A 21,654-nucleotide genomic window follows, 5' to 3' on the forward strand; every position below is an offset into this window, starting at 1 on the left:
TGTACAAAGGGTAATGAATTAGAGTTGGAAACCTAAGTATGAAACAGAAAAAATATATTAGGTAAAAGCTAAAGAAAGCAAATAAAACATAGACTTTAGTTAATAATAATGTACCAATCTTTGCTCATTAATTGTAATAAATGTACAATTCTAATGTAAGATATTAATACTGGAGAAACTGAGTGTGGGGTTTATGGGAACTCTTTGTACTATCATCTCAATTTTTCTGTAAGCCCAAAATTGTTACCAAAAAAATCTATTTAAAAAAATCAGCAGAGGGCTTCCCTGGTGGCGCAGTGGTTGAGAGTCCGCCTGCCGGTGCAGGGGACACGGGTTCGTGCCCCAGTCCGGGAAGATCCCACATGCCGCGAAGCGGCTGGGCCCGTGGGCCATGGCCGCTGAGCCTGCGCGTCCGGAGCCTGTGCTCCGCAACGGGATAGGTCAAAACAGTGAGAGGCCCGTGTACCGGAAAAAAAAAAAAAACAACACAAAGTGGAAACAATAAACAAGGATTGATATTCTAAATTTATATGGAGGCTTACAGATTTACTTTTTAAAGAATACCTCTGTTTCAAAATGGGCAAAAGCAATGAGAAGGCAATTGAGAAAAGAGGAAATAAAAGTGCTTTAAAAACAGTGGGAAATTATTGGGTTGGCCAAAAGCTTCATTCGGATTTTTCCATAAGATGGCTCTAGTAGCACTTAGTTGTCTTTAACTTCATTCAAAACAATTTTGTTAGATTGTATGTGACAGCTGTCATATCAGCGTGCATTTTAAAAAAAGACATCAAAATTGGTGAATTTTTGTGTAGCCATTTTAATATTGAAAATGAAAGGAAAACATTTTAGGCACGTTATGCTTTATTATTTCAAGAAAGGTAAAAACACAACCGAAATGCAAAAAAAAGATTAGTGCAGCATATGAAGAAGGTGCTGTGACTGATCAAACATGTCAGAAGTGGTTTTCAAAGTTTCGTGCTGGAGATTTCTCACTGGACGATGCTCCACAGTCAGGTAGACCAGTTGAAGTTGATAGCGATCAAATAGAGACATTAATTGAGAACAGTCAACATTATACCATGCGGGAGATAGCCGACATACTCGGAATATCCAAATGAAGCACTGAAAATCATTTGCACCAGCTCAGTATGTTCATCACTTTGATGTTTGGGTTCCACATAAGTTAAGCAAAAAAAGCCTTCTTGAACGTATTTCCGCATGGGATCCTCTACTTAAACATAATGAAAACGTTCCCTTTTAAAAAACAAATTGTGATGGGTGATGAAAAGTGGATACTGTACAAAAATGTGGAATGAAAGAGATCACGGGGCAAGTGAAATGAACCACCACCAACCACACCAAAGGCTGGTCTTCATCCAAAGAAGGTGATGTGTATATGGTGGGATTGGAACGGAATCCTCTATTATGAGCTCCTGGAAAACCAAACGATTAATTCCAACAAGTACTTCTCCCAGTTAGACCAACTGAAAGCAGCACTTGATGAAAAGCGTCCAGAATTAGTCAACAGAAAACGTATAATCTTCCATCAGGATAACTCAAGACCTCATGTTTCTTTGATGACCAGGCAAAAGCTGTTACAGCTTGGATGGAAAGTTCTGATTCATCCGCCATATTCACCAGACATTGCATGTTTGGATTTCCATTTATTTAGGTCTTTACAAAATTCTCTTAATGGAAAAAATTTCAATTCCCTGGAAGACTGTAAAAGGCACCTGGAACAGTTCTTTGCTCAAAAAGATAAAAAGTTTTGGGAAGATGGAATTATGAAGTTGCCTGAAAAATAGCAGAAGGTAGTGGAACAAAAGGGTGAATACATTGTTCAATGAAGTTCTTGGTGAAAATGAAAAATGTGTCTTTTATTTTTACTTAAAAAACAAAGGCACTGGGCTTCCCTGGTGGCGCAGTGGTTGAGAGTCTGCCTGCCAATGCAGGGGACACGGGTTCGAGCCCTGGTCTGGGAGGATCCCACATGCCGCGGAGCGACTGGCCCCGTGAGCCACAATTACTGAGCCTGCGCGTCTGGAGCCTGTGCTCTGCAACGAGAGGCCGCGATAGTGAGAGGTCGGCGCACTGCGATGAGGAGTGGCCCCCCGCTTGCCGCAACTAGAGAAAGCCCTCACACAGAAAGGAAGAGCCAACACAGCCATAAATAAATAAATAAATAAAATTTAAAAAAAAACAAACAAAGGCACTTTTGGCCAACCCAATATTTTGTCTCGCTGCTACTCAAATAAATAAAATTTAAAGCATGAAAGAGATACAATACTATTCTGTCTATTAAATTCCAAAATTATATATGATCATATATAATATATTGAATATATGTATAGCAGGTTACAATCAAACAGTAGTCTCATCAGACAAATGCTGGGGAAAATGTCCATAAGATACATAAACTTTTCGTATATGTTTACAAGAGCCTGAAAATGTTGTTCACATATGACTCTAATAGTCTGTCCTTGGAGTTGGTAAACTGTTTCTGGAAAGGGCTGGAGAGCAAATATTTTAGGCTTTGTGGGCCCCATAGGCTCTGTTGCAAATACTCAATTCTGCCCCTATAGCGTGACAGCAGCCATAGACAATTCTGCAAGTTAATGAGAGTGTCTCTGTTCCACTAAAATAGACAGTGCACCAGATTTGGCCCATAGTTTGCCAACCTGTGGTCTTTCCTAAGGAATAACAAAAGTGAAAGAAAATGCATGAAGCAAAATTACATGTACTTTGTGAGAAAAATATTAGCAGAAACAGGCATTAAAATGTTAAACAGATCTTTCTCTGGATAGTGGAATAAGGACTTTTTCCCATCCTTATTCCTACAATTGCACTGCTTTATGTATCAAAAATAAGAAAAATCCTAAAGCATCTTCTTTGAATTTGTATTTTATCAGTAAGCTAAAGATTCCCAGACCAGTTTAAAATTTGAAAGTATTCTTTTCTGTTGTTTACATATATTCAAAAAGGAAATATTCTGGATAATATTCATCCACTTCTCCATAATAATGGGCTTATTTTGACATTAAGAGATTATATTTTAAAATATTACTTGCTTCTAATCAATTCAGATTATGATTCTGAATCTACTTCTAGTTATTCATGAAATGCTTCACTTCTTCCAGAGCTTCTAATACTTTATGGGGATTGCCTAAAGCCACAATATTGGAAAATGTTGCCTGTTTTTCTAAAGCACTTTTGAATGATTCGTGTTCTAATAGCCTCTGTTTAAGTGACAAAAGAATCACTGTTGTTAGGAGGGATGTACAGTGCATTACACAAGTTTACCCTGGCAAGCCACAGGCCCTGATCTGCAATTCTGTGTCAGCACTTTGCAGTCCCACTAATATGGATACAGATGGGTGTGTGAGCTGCTCCAGGCTTCTCATCGGGCCAATGAAAACATGGAAAACAAAGGCCTTTATAAGCTCAGTGCTGACCACAGTCCCTACAGTATTGCTAAAACCACATTTTTCTCTTTGCTTTCCATATACAGAATACCTCTCACCTGAGAGAAATCCAATTTCATTCACAGCCTAGGACCTAAGTTTGTTGTTCTAGTGAAAGTCATTGCTCCCTTCGGAAAAGGGAGCATGAAGCCTTTTTCAGGCTTTATCTATGAACTTGCAAAACAACTCACTAGCTCTCTGAACACACAGAATGCAGACCATGGACAGCTAGTTAGCTTAGAGCAAAGGCATACAGTTGGGTTGGCACTACATAAATTTAGCAAAATGAAAAAATGAAACCATTATCTGAGACCGTTGGAGCGAGAGAAAGATGTGCTTGCTCAGCTCCACCGGCACCTCGAAGAGCCCCACCCTGGTGTCCACCGAGGTCATCATCTCCTGTCCTTCCCCCCATCCATTATTCTCTCTCAGAAGTACATGTGTGCTATTATAAGAGTTTGTGACTAGATTAGGTTTGGATTGACTTGTTTTTGTCGGCTTCCCTCACTAGAAATAGGCTCTTTGTGAAGGCAGACACCATAGTCTGGGTTTTATTGTTGTTGTTGTTGTCATTGTGTTCTGTTTTCCATATTAAATCTATGATAAATATATGATGAATGCATAGATGAATAGCAGGCTAATTTAGTGGAAACACTAGATTACTAGGGATTACTGGATTACCGACAATGTGTGTTCTAGTTTGGCTGGACCAACTAGTTATTAATGTGGTTCCCACTGTGATAATGCTGTGTAACATCCAACCCAAATCTCAGTGACCTACATTAGAAAGCATTTGATTTGCTCACAAGTCTGCAAGTTTTCTGCGGATCTGCTCAGCTTGCTTACAGTCAGGTTTGGGTCAGGTTGGCTTCACATGTCTCTTCATTCTGACATCAGCAGCTACTTGGAGCATGTTTTCCCAGTAAATGGCAGAAGCACGGAGAGCGTCTTGTTTTCTGAGCTTTTTTTGTCCTACTATTCATGTGCCTTTCAGGCTCACCCACATTATGCTCTGCCTCACACCAGCCTACGCAGGGTGACTCACCATCCTGCCCTACTGCCTTTTGTAGAGCAGTTTCATCATCCCAAGAAAAAACTCTCTGGCTATTATCACCACTCTTTTGGACTGTAGTGCTTTGTCCTAAGGTTGATTTTTAACCCCAGGCTCTTCAGAAACTCACTTGAACACCACGATCTGGTACCAGTGGTCTGCCTCATATGTCCATCTCTGCTTTAGGAAAGTTCCTTAGTAAACTCTTCACAATGTAACTCTGCTGCTTAGGCAGAATTTTCAGTCCCTAATAATCTATCTTCCTGTTTCCAACTATAAAAACAGTGTATTATCTCAAATCAGTTCTTAGACTACTGGGCCCATCCCTTATTCTAGCCAACACTTTTCTCTTCTAACTGTATCATCTAGCTCTTGCCAACTTCTCTATCCCCCATCTCACACCACTCTCTCCTTTGCTCACTATCCTCCAAATCCACTTCTTTTTGTTCCTTCAGTGTGCCAAGCCCTATTTTTTAACCTCCAGGCCATTCCACTAGGTTCTTCTTCCAGGTCCTCAAATGTCTGCTCATTCTCAAATTTCACTCTCATTCTCCAATATCACTTTTTGGAGATGTTTTCTCTGGCCATCCTATCTAAAACAACTTCCTCCCATTCTCAGACTTATCATGCTCTTTATTTTCTTCTAGAGTCATTTATCCATTTCTATATTTACTGATTTGTTGTGTCTCCTTTAAAAAGAGATAGTATGTCTGCCTAGTTCAGTAATAGTCTATGCTGCTCATACAGTGCCTGATACATAATAAATGTCTAATAAATATGAATAGAATAAAAAATAAAACTTTGGGCTCAGACCTTCCAAAATCTTCAGAAGTTTGAACTCTAAGCAGGAAATGTATGAACACTTGACTTAGTTGCCTTTTAGTGCTGGCGTCCTAGGCCCCTGGTTCTGTGACCAGATTTTTTTGCCTGGGTTTAGAATACTGACATAGTATTCTGAAGTCTCTTACCTTGGGCATTCAACTTAGCTCCAAAGTTCTGGATTCCAGACTGTTTTCAAGAAACAGGGACCTAGAGTATCAACTGATCTTCTCTCTTGCTTTCCCTGAAATTGACCTCTTATGTACTGTTATAATAACTGCTGTTCCTGCCTGCTTTAGATAACAAACACAGAATTGACCCCAAAGCTGCCAAAGTCCTCCTTGTCTGACTGAACTCCTGTCCTTATCATCTCTTATCCCTGTCTTTCCTCTCTAAATCTTCCTTCTTCTGTTTCGACCCTGATCATGGCATGACTGTGAGTATAAGGAAGGGGTTAATGTGACACATTTTTTAAAGCTAATCATTTCAACTCACAGTAGCCTCTCTATTAAGAGGCTTGTGCAAAACTCCTAGTACATTTGTCTCACTGGATACAATAAAACTCCACTTCAGCAATTAGGATTGCTTGCCTACTCTAATACAGATAGGAGCTAAATCTGCAATGTTTACAGCACTGGGTGCTTTTAAACAACTTTTAGATACAATTGAGACCATTTATAGCATTGACAGTGGGTATGTCTTGAAGACTCTCCTCTGTAAACCTAATTTTACCACCTTCCTTAAAATCCATTGTCCATAAAGCATTTAAGAAAAGCTACTGTGGGTTGCCTGGATATTTTCCAAGCTCTGGATACCATAGTTAGTCACATGGAATGTGGAATGGGCTAGACATCTTGGAGTTGTTCTTCTTAAACTGGTGTAAGCTATTGACCCAATAGCTTTAATAATCATTATTTATTTAACAAGTTCCTGTGAGGAAAGCTATGCAGTTGTCTTGTGAAGTAGCTTCTTAAAAGGCTTTTATTTTGTCTGGATATGATAAGGATCATTACATGGTATGTCTAGCTGATGACTTAGTGCTCTTTCAGTGCATAGAAACTTCTATGGGAAAAAGAATTAGACAGTAAGTACCAATGACTTAATACATGCCATGTTTCCAATTCAATTTTCTTTGATAAAAATCAAATAATCCTCAGGAACACAAATATTTATCTACAGTCATTGGACAGTCTGTTAAAATTGGCATTCTTGGTCCCTCCAAAACATTCATTTGTCCTTTATACGACCCACACATTGTCAAGAGGTTAATAATGTTGAAAAATTCCTGTGGTGTTCTCAGTTTTTGTGCTATCTGGCAGAGAAACATCAGAATCCTCAATTTGCTTTTCAACATAGCATGTTCTTTATTCACAATCAATGCTCCTCTGTCTTAATCAACAAAATAGGAAACAGATTTTAAAATTCTAAAAGCTCTGTAAATTCATAGCATTTTTCCTTTGAAGTAAATGTTTTATAGGACTACAGTGAAACATGAAAAGAATTCATATGATCAGAAGGCTTAACAATTAAGAGCATAATAACCAGTCCTCAGTGGAATAGTTCAAGATTTTAAGGGCAAACAGGTATTATTAAAGAGTTTGGTAAAATGATTTTTAAATGTGCTAGTTTTTATAGAATATACTTCAAAATATGATTCAACCCTAAATACAGTTATTTACCACATTTCCTAGGTTCAAAGATTATTCTTTCCTACTTAGACATTGTTTTTAAGTATTAACATTTTACCTCGGTTCAGTTACCCTGGCACCAAGGTAAAATGTACCTGAAAAAAAAAGATAAGTTATCTACTTTAATAAAACCATAGCAGATAAACCCTTTTATTGAATATGTCAAGTACATGTTAAATGATAAAATATCATAGGACTAACTATAGAGGACACCTTCATACTCTCATACCTAATGTGCTTTCAAACAAGACTTGAAAAAAAAGGAAAATTTATAATTTTTTAGATATGGCAATTAAGATTAGTCACCAAAGTCAAAAGCATAGGTGTGTTTCATTTTCTTCAGTAAGTTTCAAGTGCTTAGAAAAAAATTACCACAGGAAGAAAACTTCTCAGATCAGAACCTCAGGAAAGAAAGTTAGAACCCAATTCTAATCCATCAGGGAGATGGAAGCCTCTCCAAACAGTATATTTTATAGATTCCCATTAGTCTGTATGGTAAGAATGTTGCTACTAAAAAGTAAAGCAATAGACCACCATTTCTCTTAAAGTGACTTGTAGCCTAGACATGTTTCCATTGTGATCTCCTGTCCCCAACTTCTTTCTTGGACCTTGAATCCCCTCCACCTTTATCTAGCTTACCCTGATCACCCTTCCTCTCTACCACTATTTTCCCATCTCCTTTACCTCCTTCAAGTTGATCTTGCCCAGTGAGCCCATCCTGATTAACCCCAACCAGCCTTGTTGATGTCTATCCCACGTAAGCACTACAGCTTCACTCTCATACACTGCTCTTCTACTCAAAGATATTTTGCCTTGGATCTATATTCAGCAGTTACCATATGGGTGTGTGTGAGATCTGAGTTCTGAAGCTGTTCTGCCTGTGCTCAAATCCTAGCTCTGCCCTAACTACTGTGAGGCAGGTTAACTAACCCCATTAAGCCCCCATCTGTAAAGTGAGGATTATAACAGAATTTACCTAATAGGGATATTGTGAGGACAAAATGAGGTAATGTGAGTAAAGCACTCAATTCAGTGCTGGTAGAGAGTAAATACATAATAAATACTGGTTATTATTATTATATTTATTATTTCACCAACTCAAAGGCAGTTCTCTTCAGTGCAAAGGCAAAGTATTTTATATTATTTTGTATCATCCTGTAGGTATGGTGACTGCACTGTTTGAACTGAAATCTGGACAAATGATCCCGCAAATCATGTGCATTTAAGTGGCAAAGGAATAGAAGCATTGAAATGAGAACAGTACCAGTTGATTTAGGGTGGGAAAATCACTGTATGTATAAGTCTTGTGCTTTGCTTTTTTAATAGATTGAGTCCTCAGATAAGAGCATGGCAGGTCTACACAGGACTGACTTGTTTGGGGTGGGATTCAGAATTTACAGCAAGTTAGGACAAGTTGTTTTCCTTCCAGCTTGGGGTGCATAAATATAGACACCTGTGTGGCATACTAGGCTATTGCTTTTAAAGAAAACCTTATCTTCACTTCCCACAATTTGTTGTGAGGACAATATCAGGAGAAAAACCTTCCTATTACCAGGATGGGAGAGACCAGCAGACTAAACAGTGGGGAAATAGACTTACTATCACTTGAAAACTGAATCTGGAGGGAAAATGTTGGTAGAACTGGAACCCCTGTTGACAAAGAAAATGGTCCAGAAGGTCTGTGGTGTCTAATGTCTTCAGTAATTGTGTGAAGACACACTTGACACTGATTGTTTTGGAAAATCCAGGCTTAACTCTTAGAATCTCATCTATTTAGTTGCAGCTTTGTCCATATTTGAAATCTGTGTTTATAGTATATAAGGACCAGGACCTTTTAAAACCCTGCCATTAAGGTAGCACAAGAGAGACAGACAGACAGACAGGGACAGACAGGACAGAAAGAGAGACAGAGAGAGGCATGTAGCTGAAGGGAGCAAGAAAACAGCTCCAACAGGGCCTGGTTGTAACAGCATGGCCTCCTGTGTTCTGTAAAGGGAATTGCCAGATAGACACACCCCCTAGACAATTATAAGTACAGCAATACATTCCAAAGTTGAATACAAATGCTTTTTATTATCTTATATCTTAGAATCCAGGCCTGTGTTCCCAAGCATTTTGGTGGATAATTGAAAAATAACAACATAACAAATTTCTTTCCTTGAGTCCCCATTTCTCTCAGGGCAGATGAGCTATAGTACCCAAGGCAGACACTCCATGTAGCCAAGGACAGTTGTGTCTCTCAGGTAATCCAGTGGTCTTATCCTGATGGTTGTGCCCTTTTACTGTCCTTCCCAACCTTGAATGAAGCCAATACACATGCACTCACAGGAACAGAATGGCTCAGTATGGTCTTTTGTTTTCACATTCCTAATCTTCATAGTCTTCACACTCTTCTCCTGACTTTGCTTTATTTTCAAGGTGAAATATTCATATCCCTACTGTATCTTATTTTGATAACTGAGTTATTGCTATCTCTCACATTGTGCTTTTTAAAATGTCACTGCTAGTAACCAGTTAAGACTTGGTATTGGAAGGAAAAATATCCATCCTGTACTAGGGTGAGAACCAGGGGCTAAAAGGTAAAAGCATATGGTTTGTTATCTACTCACCACCAAATACAGACACACCATAATTTATGGCAGTATTATACAGAGCATAAAATTAGGGCAGACAATATTGGAGCCAGGGCTAGGTACCCAGTTTTTTCATTATGCTACTTTCTCTACTTTAGTGCATGTTTGAAAATCTCCATCATAAAAAACTTCAAAAATTTATGAGATCAGTGGGACAGTCTCAGAAAGGGAAAAAAAGTGATCTGAATGATACCCTCTGATTTCAGATTACTCTAGGCAGCACTCCTATGCTTAGCAGAGCTCCTGTGTTCCTCCCTTCAACCTTGGGAAGCTCATGGGAGGAAGAAGGGTATTTATTTTTAGTGTGAGTTACTTCAGTGAGAGAGTGCCCAATTGTTTTGTTGAGGTGGTCCAGACATGAAAAGCTATATATTTCATTTTCAAACTAGATGGAGGCAGGGTAAAGTGTAAAGACTTTGGTGTTTGACAGACTAGAATAAAATCCTCCTATCCATACAATTTATGGGAAATTACTAATTTCTCAGACTTTTTACCCCTTGTAAAGTGGAATTCATATCAGCCTCACCAAGTTATTATATGTAAAGTGTATACTAATACATCTGGCAAATAATAGATTTCTTCATGTTTATTTCCTTCCTTCCTGCCATAGTTTCAGTTGCTTATCACATAACATATTTAAGAAACACCAAAGACTTTCTAGATATAACTTTGAAAACATTTTCAGTTCTCCAAATACCAGTAAGATCCAGGCATATCCAGTCACTGAGCATTATTAATAGAAGGGCTATTAATAGATGAGGAACCCATATCTTTAGAGAGATTCTTCACCAGATTGTGTGGTGTATTAGAAAGTACAATGAACTCTCTGTTAGGGACCTGAATTCTCATCTCCACTGTCTCATTAAGAAGCTGTTACAGGGCTTCCCTGGTGGCGCAGTGCTTGAGAGTCCGCCTGCCGATGCAGGAGACGCGGGTTCGTGCCCCGTTTCGGGAGGATCCCACATGCCGCGGAGCGGCTGGGCCCGTGAGCCATGGCTGCTGAGCCTGCGCGTCCGGAGCCTGTGCTCCGCAAATGGGAGGGGCCACAACGGTGAGAGGCCCGCATAACGCAAGAAAAAAAAAAAAAAAAAAAAAAAAAAAGAAGCTGTTACCTTGGAAAGGAATACCTAACCATCTCTTATCCTTAGAGAAGTTGTCAAAAGCATTTTTAAGTTCTCCGTTTTCTAAAACATTAAGAATAATGGGTGCAGAGACTGACTAAAATATGTGAAATTAATAATTTGATAATTTCAGATATGAAAACTTCCCTTATTAAAGTTTGACAAAGTAAAAGCACTATACAGATGTGAGTTTCCAACTCTGAATCAATGGCCTTGGCCAGAAGCCACTGCAAATTGTCATGTTGTGTGATTATTATTGCTTTTACTATGATGAAAGCAGCATCATGAATTTAATGCAATGCACTGAGCAGCTGAAAATTAACTAAAGTCCAACACAGAGAATAATTAAGAGTGTGGGATCTCAGGTGTCAGCGACAGCAGGCCCCCGGCCTGGCCCTGCACCTCACCATAGCCTTGGCAAGCCACTTCACACTTCAGAACCTAAGTTGCCTTGTCTCTGAGATGACATATCTATATTTAAAAGTTGTTAAATGAGAAAATGCAGGTAAAATGTTCTTGGCATTTAGGAAGTGCTTAAGAATCTATTTTCTTCATGAATTTCCACTTTTAGAAATATTATACCAGCTTCTTATCAATAACAATTTTTCTCAGAGTTAAAATTCAGACTTTTACTTTTCATGTTTATGAGTCACTCATCATTGTGTGCGTGTGTGGGTAAGTGTGTATATGAGAAAGATAGAGAGATTACACATTTATATGTCTTTTAAAATGGCAAACTCTTAACAAAATAGCAGGAGGACAGTGTTCAGTATGGCTGAGTAGTCATGGAGGCAGCATGGGACTCAAGAACAGCCTAAAGAGATTTAAACATTAGGTAATTCTCAGTAGGAAACTTTCTTCCAACCAAAATCACAGATGTCTCTAAAGCCTTTCCCAACACAGACCCAGTCACAGCCAACTTGCAGCCAATGTGCAGGCACATTGGTCAAGACAATTTGCAAATCATCCTTGAATAACAGGAATCACACCTCCAGCATATCACATATCTAGATAATTCAAAACTGAGATAAGAAATAGCCTGCACAATACAATACATGTAAGTACAGTTGAAGAGTCTGTATTTGAAAAGATACATTTGGAACAATTGCCAAAGGGGACAGAATTCTCTTAAGTGGAAAAATCAGCATTGATTAAAGAAAGTGACCCCTAAAACCTGGACAGTGCAGGATGTGACCCAGCACTCTGACACTGACACAGATCAGCAGGTGAATCAAAACCCAAATGACAGGAAGAAGCAAACACAAGCCCCGAACAACCCAGACCAAGCATTCTTCCGACCACACTTATTATCATCCTAGTGGAGTAAAACAAAGGACAAGGTATTGTTAGTATCTAAAACAGTTTGTAGTGTATGCTAGCTTTGCTATACATAAATTAAATGTGCAAATAAATTTTTTTTTTCATTATTTAGGTTGAGTATTTCTCAAAGATGGCCAGTAGTTTTGTTAAGAAAAATCAGGCTACCACACAACATTTACAGAGAAACATGCCCGTGACAAAAGGTGAACAAGACAGGCCTTAATCCTCTTCAAGGGCACCACCTCTTCTGCATACACTACAAGTATTGATTCTGAATATTAAAATTTTCAGGCCTCTCACCACAAGATGGGATTTAGAACAGTTATGTAACTTGACTACCTTTATTCAGGGGCTCAATATAATTGTTGGTGCTCCCAGAGCAGAACAGACACTAGGGCTTTATTGATTTGGGAAGAAAAGATTATGTTACTGTCTCCATGCGAAATTGAAAAAGTGAATTATCTACCTTCACACTTCATCTGTCTCATAAGGCTTCCTCCTTATTTTTTTCCTTCCTTATTTTTCTTCTTCCTTTATATCCTCACAGTTTCTTTCCCCAAAAGCTATTCATCTTTTCCTCACCTCATATCAACAAGGAAAGCATTTAACTGATGAGACTTGTTGCTCCAGTTTACTATGTGTTTTAAAGACAGACCATGGAATCCCACAATGGAATCCATGCCAAAAAGACAACTCCACACCCACCCCCACTGCCTCATCCCTGGAGTGAGAAAACCCAGACATTTATCTGGACCTGCCACTGCCCTTGCCTGAGAAAGCACGAACCGCCGAGACAAGAGAGGAAATGCTGCAGACAATAGCAGAAGCTGCACAGTCCACACACGCTCAACTTTTCACCACACCCACTGGTGGAATTTGTTACCAGTAAACATGCATTGCTCTAAGCACCATTATTTATTACAGATGAAAGAGAAAAATCACCTGTATTTAAAGTCAGCTCAGCTCCAAATATGATACATAGGAAAATTGGATAGTTTTGCTTCTCTGAACTAGAAACTAGAAAGGGTAGCACTTTTCTACCTACAGATGGCTTTTTTCCAAGTACCTTGAGCAAAATTTCTGTCTTGAAACTCCAAGATGGACGATAATTTCAAATCATATTATAAAGTAATGAGGGGAGGGAACATGATGGAAAACCATGAAACACTGTTTGGAAATCTTAAAATCTCTAGAAATTACATGTTGTTACAAATGAAATTTTAGTGCTTGTGATTAACCTCACTAAGCAACAAGAAACGTTTAACATCTAACCTAGGTAAAATAATATTGCAAAGGATAATGAAGAGTAAGGAAGAAGAACAACATACCAGCCATACTCCACATCCTGAAGAGGTCTGCCCTGTCTTACCCTAGCCTGTCTCCCTGTTGGTGAAGTTGCTATAACTCTCAGAACTTCCAGAAATCTCTCAGGATCCTCTTCCTCCCTTCCATGCTATCTCTCAACTCAGTCTGGTAGCCGTATATCTGTCTCTCTCTAGCTTCTGTCTAAGGATGAGCAGACCATTCAGTCTTCCCAGTTCTCATACATAGTTCACGTCTGGAGTCTATGGGGCTCCCCTGGTTTCATACTTTGCAGCTGATGGACCAAACTAATGCTCCTCCCAATCACTCTGGAACCTGATCCATTGCCTTATGCCTTCAGTTATTTGGAAGAAAGAGTCAAAACTTGACCTTCCTACTTATTCCTTACTTAACCTCTCTGAGCTTCAGTTTTCTCATCTATAAAATGGGATAGACCTTGCCATCCAAATGGTTATTAGGTTTAGAAATGCTTCATATAAAACACTTAGAGCAAGGTTTAAAACACACTAGGTACTCCATAAGTAATGATAGTGATAAAAAATAATTATACTACATTGGAAGTAAACAATGACATATTATGAAACAAATACTAACTCTTCAAACAAAAAGTTGTTCCCATATTGCAAAATATGTATTGAGCCAATAAAATTTATAGGAGTCAGAAAATTTTTAAATTTTATATCTGATTTTACAAATATCCCATGAGGTAATATGATCAGCATTTTCCAAATGAGGAAACTGAGGCATGAAACGATTAAATAATTCACCCAAGGCTAACCAGTTGTAATGTCTTAACCCTTTTTTGAACCCAGTTCTCTCTGAGTCCATGCTCTTATTTCACCCTTCTATTCCCCTTAGATTGAGAAAGTTGCCTTTGTTTCAGTACTGGAGAAGTAGGCAAAAGCCTTCTGCTGTTGAAAGCCATCCCAATTTAGTTTGAAGTGCCCTAGAGAGAGTTTTCGTAGTTCAACATCTCATTCAGTGAATCCACAATCTTTCCCCTCCAGAACCCACCCTTGTTAAAACCATGACAGGGTCACAATTGGTCTTTTGGCTCCTCCAGCCTCCCTTCCTCACTGTATTTCTCTTCTCCCTTTCTCTACCCAAGATCCTCAGTGGACCTATGCAGAACACTAAACGCCTTCAAAGTTTCCCCCCAAAGCACAAAAGTGTCCCCAATTCTTCCTTTCCTCTAAAATGATCTCCCATCTTCCCTCACTAAAGCTCTCATAAACTCAGCATCTCTGTACTTTACCAGCTGGGAGAGAGGGAGGCAATTTAATGAAACCAATTCATCCTTAAGATTTGCTATGTGACAATGTCCCAGGCACACTTCCTTTACTTTTAAAGAAAACATTTAGCCCCAAAAGGCTAATAATTGGTCAAGTGTCCAAAAATAAAAAATTTTTTGTTTGTTTAGTTTTTAAGTAAAAGAGATCAGACAGCATGAAAGATTTAACACAAAATGTCATTCTTCTAGGCTCAGTATTTCACCTTCAAATAAAAAGCTCTGACACTTCTTCACATTCTGGTTTGATCACTGTTTTCACTACTTCCCAGAACTCACACCTTCCTCCCCACCAAAGTATAACCAAAGAACAAGAATCAAAAGTTTATTTCACCACTTTTGGAAGAAGATCAAATCTTGTTCTCAACCACACCTTAGTCAATACATTCCTTTGCTGTACATTTTATCTTTTAAATGTGTTTTTATTATTTTGAAAAGAATACATGCATGTGATAAAAAAATTAAACATACAAGAGAGTATACTATAAAAAGTTATTTTCTCACCTATAATAGACCTCTTATCTTATTCCCCCAATGTAAGTACCATCACATTTTCTTATGTACCCTTCCAGATATTTATCATGAATATGTACATACATGTATATAGTTTTTCCTAAATTAAGAAACATAAACAGTTTTTTACTTGGCTTTTTTATTTAAAAATATGTTTTATAGATCTGCATCTATAAATGATTTTATTCTTTCAATTGTTGTATATTATTCTATTCTTCAGATATACCATACTTTATTGACCAGTTTCCCTATTGATGGACATTGGGTTTGTTCTTAATATTTTCTTATTACAAACAATACTGCAATGAACATAGTTTGCATATATGTTTGTATATATTTGTGAACATATCTATAGGCTCAGATCATCATTGTTCAATAGAACAGTAAGTGCATTTTGAATTTTGATATTCTCAACTTATCCTCCCGAAGTTTTTCTAGTATACACTTCCACCAGCAAGTGTATAAATGTGACTGCTTTTTCATACCTTCACCAACACAGTATTTACCATAGATCTTCCTTACCTCTGGGTGTGGAATTGTTGATCATGTGCTCAATGTGAGGAGCAACAGTGACCATAAATGTATCTTAAACAAGTTGGAATATGAAGTGGATTTGGTTAGTTTTCATTTTATAAATATTTTAACGATTAGACATTTAAATGTATCCTTCAAACTAGCATCTTGGAAAACCATTCTCTTATGCTAAGGATACTACCAGTATTCCAAATATCTTTGCAGCTCTTCTTTGCGTATGGTCTTCATAGTCAGCACCACATTAATTTTTACCTCTTCAGTGGTAACAGTCAGTCTTTTAATGATAGATTTGATTTTTCTAATAGCCAGAGGCTTTCACAGCCAGTCCTCTGGGAAATAAAATTGGTTATCAAGCAAGATAAAACATTTTTGGTTAAAAATGAAGTATACCTTAAAATTGTGTGTGTGTGTGTGTGTGTGTGTGTGTGTGTGTGTGTGTGTGTGTGTGTATGTGTGTATGTGACAGAGAGAGACAGAGAGACAGAGAGAGAGACAGAGAGACAGAGAGAGAAAGTGGGTCCAAAGGATGTTTCCAGTGAAGAGTTTAAATATATTTTATGCCAATATATGTGAAAAGTTTCCCAAGGTCACAGCTCTGAAGGACAATTTGCATTTGGATGCAGACATTGTGGTATGTTTGCTTTAAAAGATTATTTTATAGCTACCAAAGATTATTTTATAGCTGGTGATTGTAAAACGCCCCACTCTACCTTGGAGGCAGACCACGCTTGTGGTGTAAATAATGGTGTCAGGTTTTAACTCACCTAAGACCACTTCTGGTCCTAACACGCCTAGACTCCATTCTGTACCCAAGTAGCCAGGACCTCTTCTATTCCCACATAACAAGTATGACTTTTAACTTACATAGAAAAATAAAAGAGAAAAGTATTCTTTTGTTTCAAAAGAATAATTATTGTTAAAGGATAAGAAGTTACTTAAAAAATAAAATAGCTTAAAAGATACAAATAAGCATAATATTTGTTGGTGGACATTTTTGTTTGTTATAAGGGCTTTAAAATTAAAGAGGCAGGCCACACTCTATCTTGACTCCACATCTGCAACTTGCCAGGATGACAATACCCTGGCTGCTCTGTCCCCAGCAGCCCTGCTTTGTCATGATTCAGTTCCAACTGACTTAACTGTCCCCTTTGTCACTTTCCAGTTATACTCCCCAAATCTGCTATTTGCTCTTTTAAAAGCTCCTAATCTCCTACAGCATAGTATTGTATACCTACTACCTCTATGTTTTGTCTACTCATTCCCTTCTTAATCCCATAAAAGGTGGAATTGTGGTTTCCTAAAAAAAGATTAGACTTTAAATCAGAGATAGATTCAAATCTTGGCATCTAGTTGTGACCTCAGTAAATGTAATTAACCTTCCTAAGCTTTCCCAAATTAAAAAAAAAAATTATTGTAGGTTGTTCTAAATTATTTAATATATGTTCATTAAATATGAAAAAAACGATTATACAAGGCAAGTGTTTGAGTTTGGTGTAGTTTTGTATGCTTATGATACATATATGTTTTATAAAATGGGAACATAATACAATATTTACTGTTCTGCAATTTGGTTTGTCTCCCTTTACAATGTTACCAGTAATCCAGCCTCTGTTTACACATCTGTCTACTGACATGATGGCAAAAGTAGTCCTTTTTGTCGTTGCTGTTATACTGTATTGTAGTTGATATTGGAAGGTCCTTCTCCATTTTGCTTCTAAATCTTCCACCCTCCACTTGCATACATTTGCCCTACTTCTGTCCTCTAGAACAGCACAGATAATCAAATCCCCTTGCCACATGACAACCATAAAACATTAAAAGTAAGCCTTCATATCTCGCTGGCTCTTTTCTTCTCCAACCTAAGCAGGCTTGGGTTTTGGGGATTTTTTTATCCATTTCTAATCTGACATTACTTCTGGGTCCTTGGTCATCCTAACAATAGCACATGCCAACTCTTTAGCCTCTCCCACCTCTTGAGGCCTCCTTCAGCCCCATCTCTCACCTGAAACCCTTACCTGCTCCATGCAAATTCATCTCTCTTCCCCAACTTCTACTGGACCTTACTCTGTTTTCGTTTCTCTCCTCAGCTAGACTGTAGAAGATGTGTCTTATAATTCTTTTAGAACAAACCTCCTACCCACTCTTCATCTCTGCCATCATCAGCCTCATAGGAGAGTATCTCAAAGCTATCTTTAAATTAGTTTGGTTGACATTAGCAGCTATTTCCTCTTTTTATGTAACCAATACATTTTGTGCATTGTTTTAATATTTAAAACATTCTCAAAAGTTAAGTAATAAATCAGAATATGTTATGGAGTAAAAAAAGAATCAAACGGAATTCCCTTGTGGTCCAGTGGTTAGGACTCTGCGCTTCCATTGCAGGGGGCACGGGTTCGATTCCTGATCAGGGAACTAAGATCCCATAAGCAAAAAAAAAAAAAAGAAATCAAACATAAAAGAGAACTGTATTCATCATCTGAGACCATTTTTATTTTTAAGTGTGTATGTGTATAGCATAGTTGTCAAAATGATTACTCTGGAGTCAGACTGCTAAGGTTCAAATCCCAACCACTTAACTGTGGGATCTCTCTGTGCTTCTGCTTCTTCATCTGTAAGATGGGATAATAGTAACTACCTCATAAGGTTGTTATGAAGATTACCAGTTACCAGAGTTACTGATGATACATGTAAAGTGTCTAGATCAGAAGATGGAACAACACAAGCATGTTTGCTACGATCAGAATGAGGATGAGGATGATATATATGCTTGGGAAAATCACTTTTTGTCTTTGTAGATCTCAATTTCCTAACCTGTAGAATAAGAAGGAAAAGGGATAAGTGCTGACAATAGTGATAGTAATACCATGCAATCCTAGAGCCCTCGACATCTTACAAAGCACTTTCATACACAGTAGTTCATTGGGAAACACTCCTTAGTGTCTCCCATGCTCTCAGCGAACCTGATTTTCTGGAACAGCTGACCAATGTGCTGCAAAGTGCAAATACTGACTCTGGCCCCTGGCTGCCATTTAGCAGAAAGCTTCAAAGTTCCCAAATCGCTTATTCCTCCTCCAGGGTCTGGCTTGCTATTGGCAAAATAATTTAGGCCTGTAAAGCTGGGCTCCCAAATGGCACTAAGAGACTGGGAAGAAAAAGACAGGGAAAGAATAAAACAAAGACATTCATATTTGTTGAACACCTACAATACAGATCAGTATAATGTCAGTCTCATTGAGTCCTCACTACTACTTAAGGGAAAGGTTTTATTGCTCATATTTCTGAGATAATTTCCTCATAAAGTTCAATACTAGTGCCAAGGTCATATAGCAAACTTTCAACCAGTATTTGAATGAAAGTCTGACTGAGCCCAAAGCTTGAGCTCATGCTAAAGTTCATGCTGCCTCACTGAGACTTGCAATCTACTGGGACTGAGACATTAGTTATCATTTAAATTTTTCTGCTAAATCTCAAGCCCACTAAAAAGCTCTGCTTGATAAAGGTCCCAAGAACATGATGAGGTAAGGGAATTTATTTTATTATGAACAGCTAGCCTGAAGATGGCGCTGTCTTTCAATCATGACTGACCCAGTCTGGCACCCATCATGAAAACTTCAGTGCAAAAATGGCACTGTATTTTGAAGGGACCCTGAAATACCTGTACCTTACAAATCCACCTGTTAAGTGACCAAGACAGCTATTGAGCAATGATATTTCTTCCATATTTACAGTAGAACAGAGAACAAACACATCTGAAGAATGATCACTGTATAATAAATATTGTCAGCGAATAAACTCATGACACTTTTTTTGTCCTTGTTCTTCCTCATTTATTTCCCACCAACATACTTCTTTGCTACCATGATTTGATGGGTGATAACCTGAGGGCACATGAGGGTGAAGTCAGCATAATATACACCTGCTGAAAAGTCTTGAGTCATTAGCTGGGATTTGCGGGCCTGTTCAAAAGATGTAGCATAAAAATGAGGGAGCAATGAAGCCATGGTCTTGAAATCCAAGAAACTTCATTATGTTTGGCAAACCCTATTAAATTAAAATACTTGGCCTTGAGTAAGCAAAATTACAAGTACATGTTAAGATACATCTACATTATCTTCATTGTCATTTTAACAGACAATTGCTATATTCCAGGCAGGGTGCACTATATATTTTGCACGGGCCTCACAATAATCCTATGAGGTAGGCACAATTATTTTGCCCATATTTAATGAGGAAACTGAGGCACAGAAATGTTATGTAACTTTCCCATTATCACAGAGTGAAATAATGGTAGCCTAAGGATTCATACCCCTGCAGCCTGACTCCAATGCCCACGCTTTCTCAAAGTAAGTTACTGATTAGGATGGTCACATATGCCCATAAACAGGAACTGTTTAGGTTAATAGTTTTCATGAGATTTCCCAATCCACTTAATTCTGTACTAAGCACTTGGTTTGAAGAAAATGGACACAACAATTTGTATATGCTAAGAAAGCCAAAGCCACCGTGACCACATGAATTTCCTCAGTGAGGTCACTTACCTGTTGGATCACAGACCACACTTGAGTTGGAATTACACTGATAAATTTACTATGGTTGGAGCTACCTTGTGGTGAATATACTTAAGGGATTACATTATATTATTACTACTGCTTTTCCTCTAAGTCTCTGACAGTGAGACATATAGCTGCTAGAAAGGAAAGATGAGGGGAAAACTGTCAGCCTATGGAACAACTTGTCACTGATTTGTTTCAGAGCCTAGAATGCACACACCTTCCCCTCCTCTTTTCTCCACAAAGGTCCTTCTTCCAGAAAGTTCCTCTTCCCAAAGCCAAGGACGGGTAAGGAATGAGGACAGAACAGCAGGTGCCTTGTTGTCTCAAGTGGCTTTTTGACATTGCTAAGATTTTTCAGATGGGTAGCACCCATTTAACTTGTTATGCCCCTCATAGCAATAATCTTCTTTAGGTACTTTCTGCCTGTTGAGAGGGAGTGGGGTGGGGTGAGGTAGCGAACATGCCATAATATGTCGGGCACTTCTCTCTATCTACCTCTCTCTCTCTTTCTCTCTCTCTCTCTCTCTCTCTCTCTCTCCACCCACCCTCCATCCCTGATTTTCAAGTTTAATGTGTGCCTCAGCCTATGTCAGACAAGGGATGACCCCATTCCAGGAGCTGATTGAAGGTGGCCATGAGATAACGATTGAAAGGCAAAGGGGAAAGAACAGCTCATGATGAGCGAGCTAGGAGACCCCACCCTGGGTAACTCTCCCCTGTGTTATAAAATGTCTGCCAAGGAGCCATGATGAATGGAAGATGGCACAGCCCTAGGAGCCAGAAGGTCCAGATCTCACCCCTTGGTTTTGGGCAAACTCCTTCTCCTGTGAGGCCCCAGCTGTCTCTCTGTTATAAGGTGTCACCAGAGGATAGGGAGAAACTGATGAGATCTTATACAGGCAGAGATGCTCTCAGTCACTCTAGGGGCCTGTGTCAAATGCTAGTTGTGAGTTTATTTTTCAGAGCCTGGCCTTGTCTCTCACTCTAACCAGGAGCTTGTCCCTGATCCTTGAGCCTCTCCCCAAGACCAGAAGATGTAAAGCTCGGTTACTACCTCGGGTGTGACCCCGGTCAGGCTTATTAATAAACAACACTTCCTGTTTCTCTACAGTGAGAAAGGAGGAGGGAAGCAAGGTCTGAGGAGAGTGGCAGGGGCCACACCAAGCAAGGACCGCAACAGGCACAGAGAGAACTCACTCAAGCTGAGTCAGTCCATGTTTTTTCCTGTTAAATGATTCACATGCCAAGGCAAATCGGTCTGAGATGTGCAAACTCTACTCTACCTTTCATGAGTTTCCAAATGAGTTGGTGATTTTTGTTTTTGTTTTTCCTATTTCACTTCTCTTTCCC

The sequence above is a fragment of the Lipotes vexillifer genome, unplaced genomic scaffold (assembly GCF_000442215.2).
Source record: "Lipotes vexillifer unplaced genomic scaffold, Lipotes_vexillifer_v1.1 scaffold317, whole genome shotgun sequence".
Taxonomy (NCBI): Eukaryota; Metazoa; Chordata; class Mammalia; order Artiodactyla; family Lipotidae; genus Lipotes; species Lipotes vexillifer.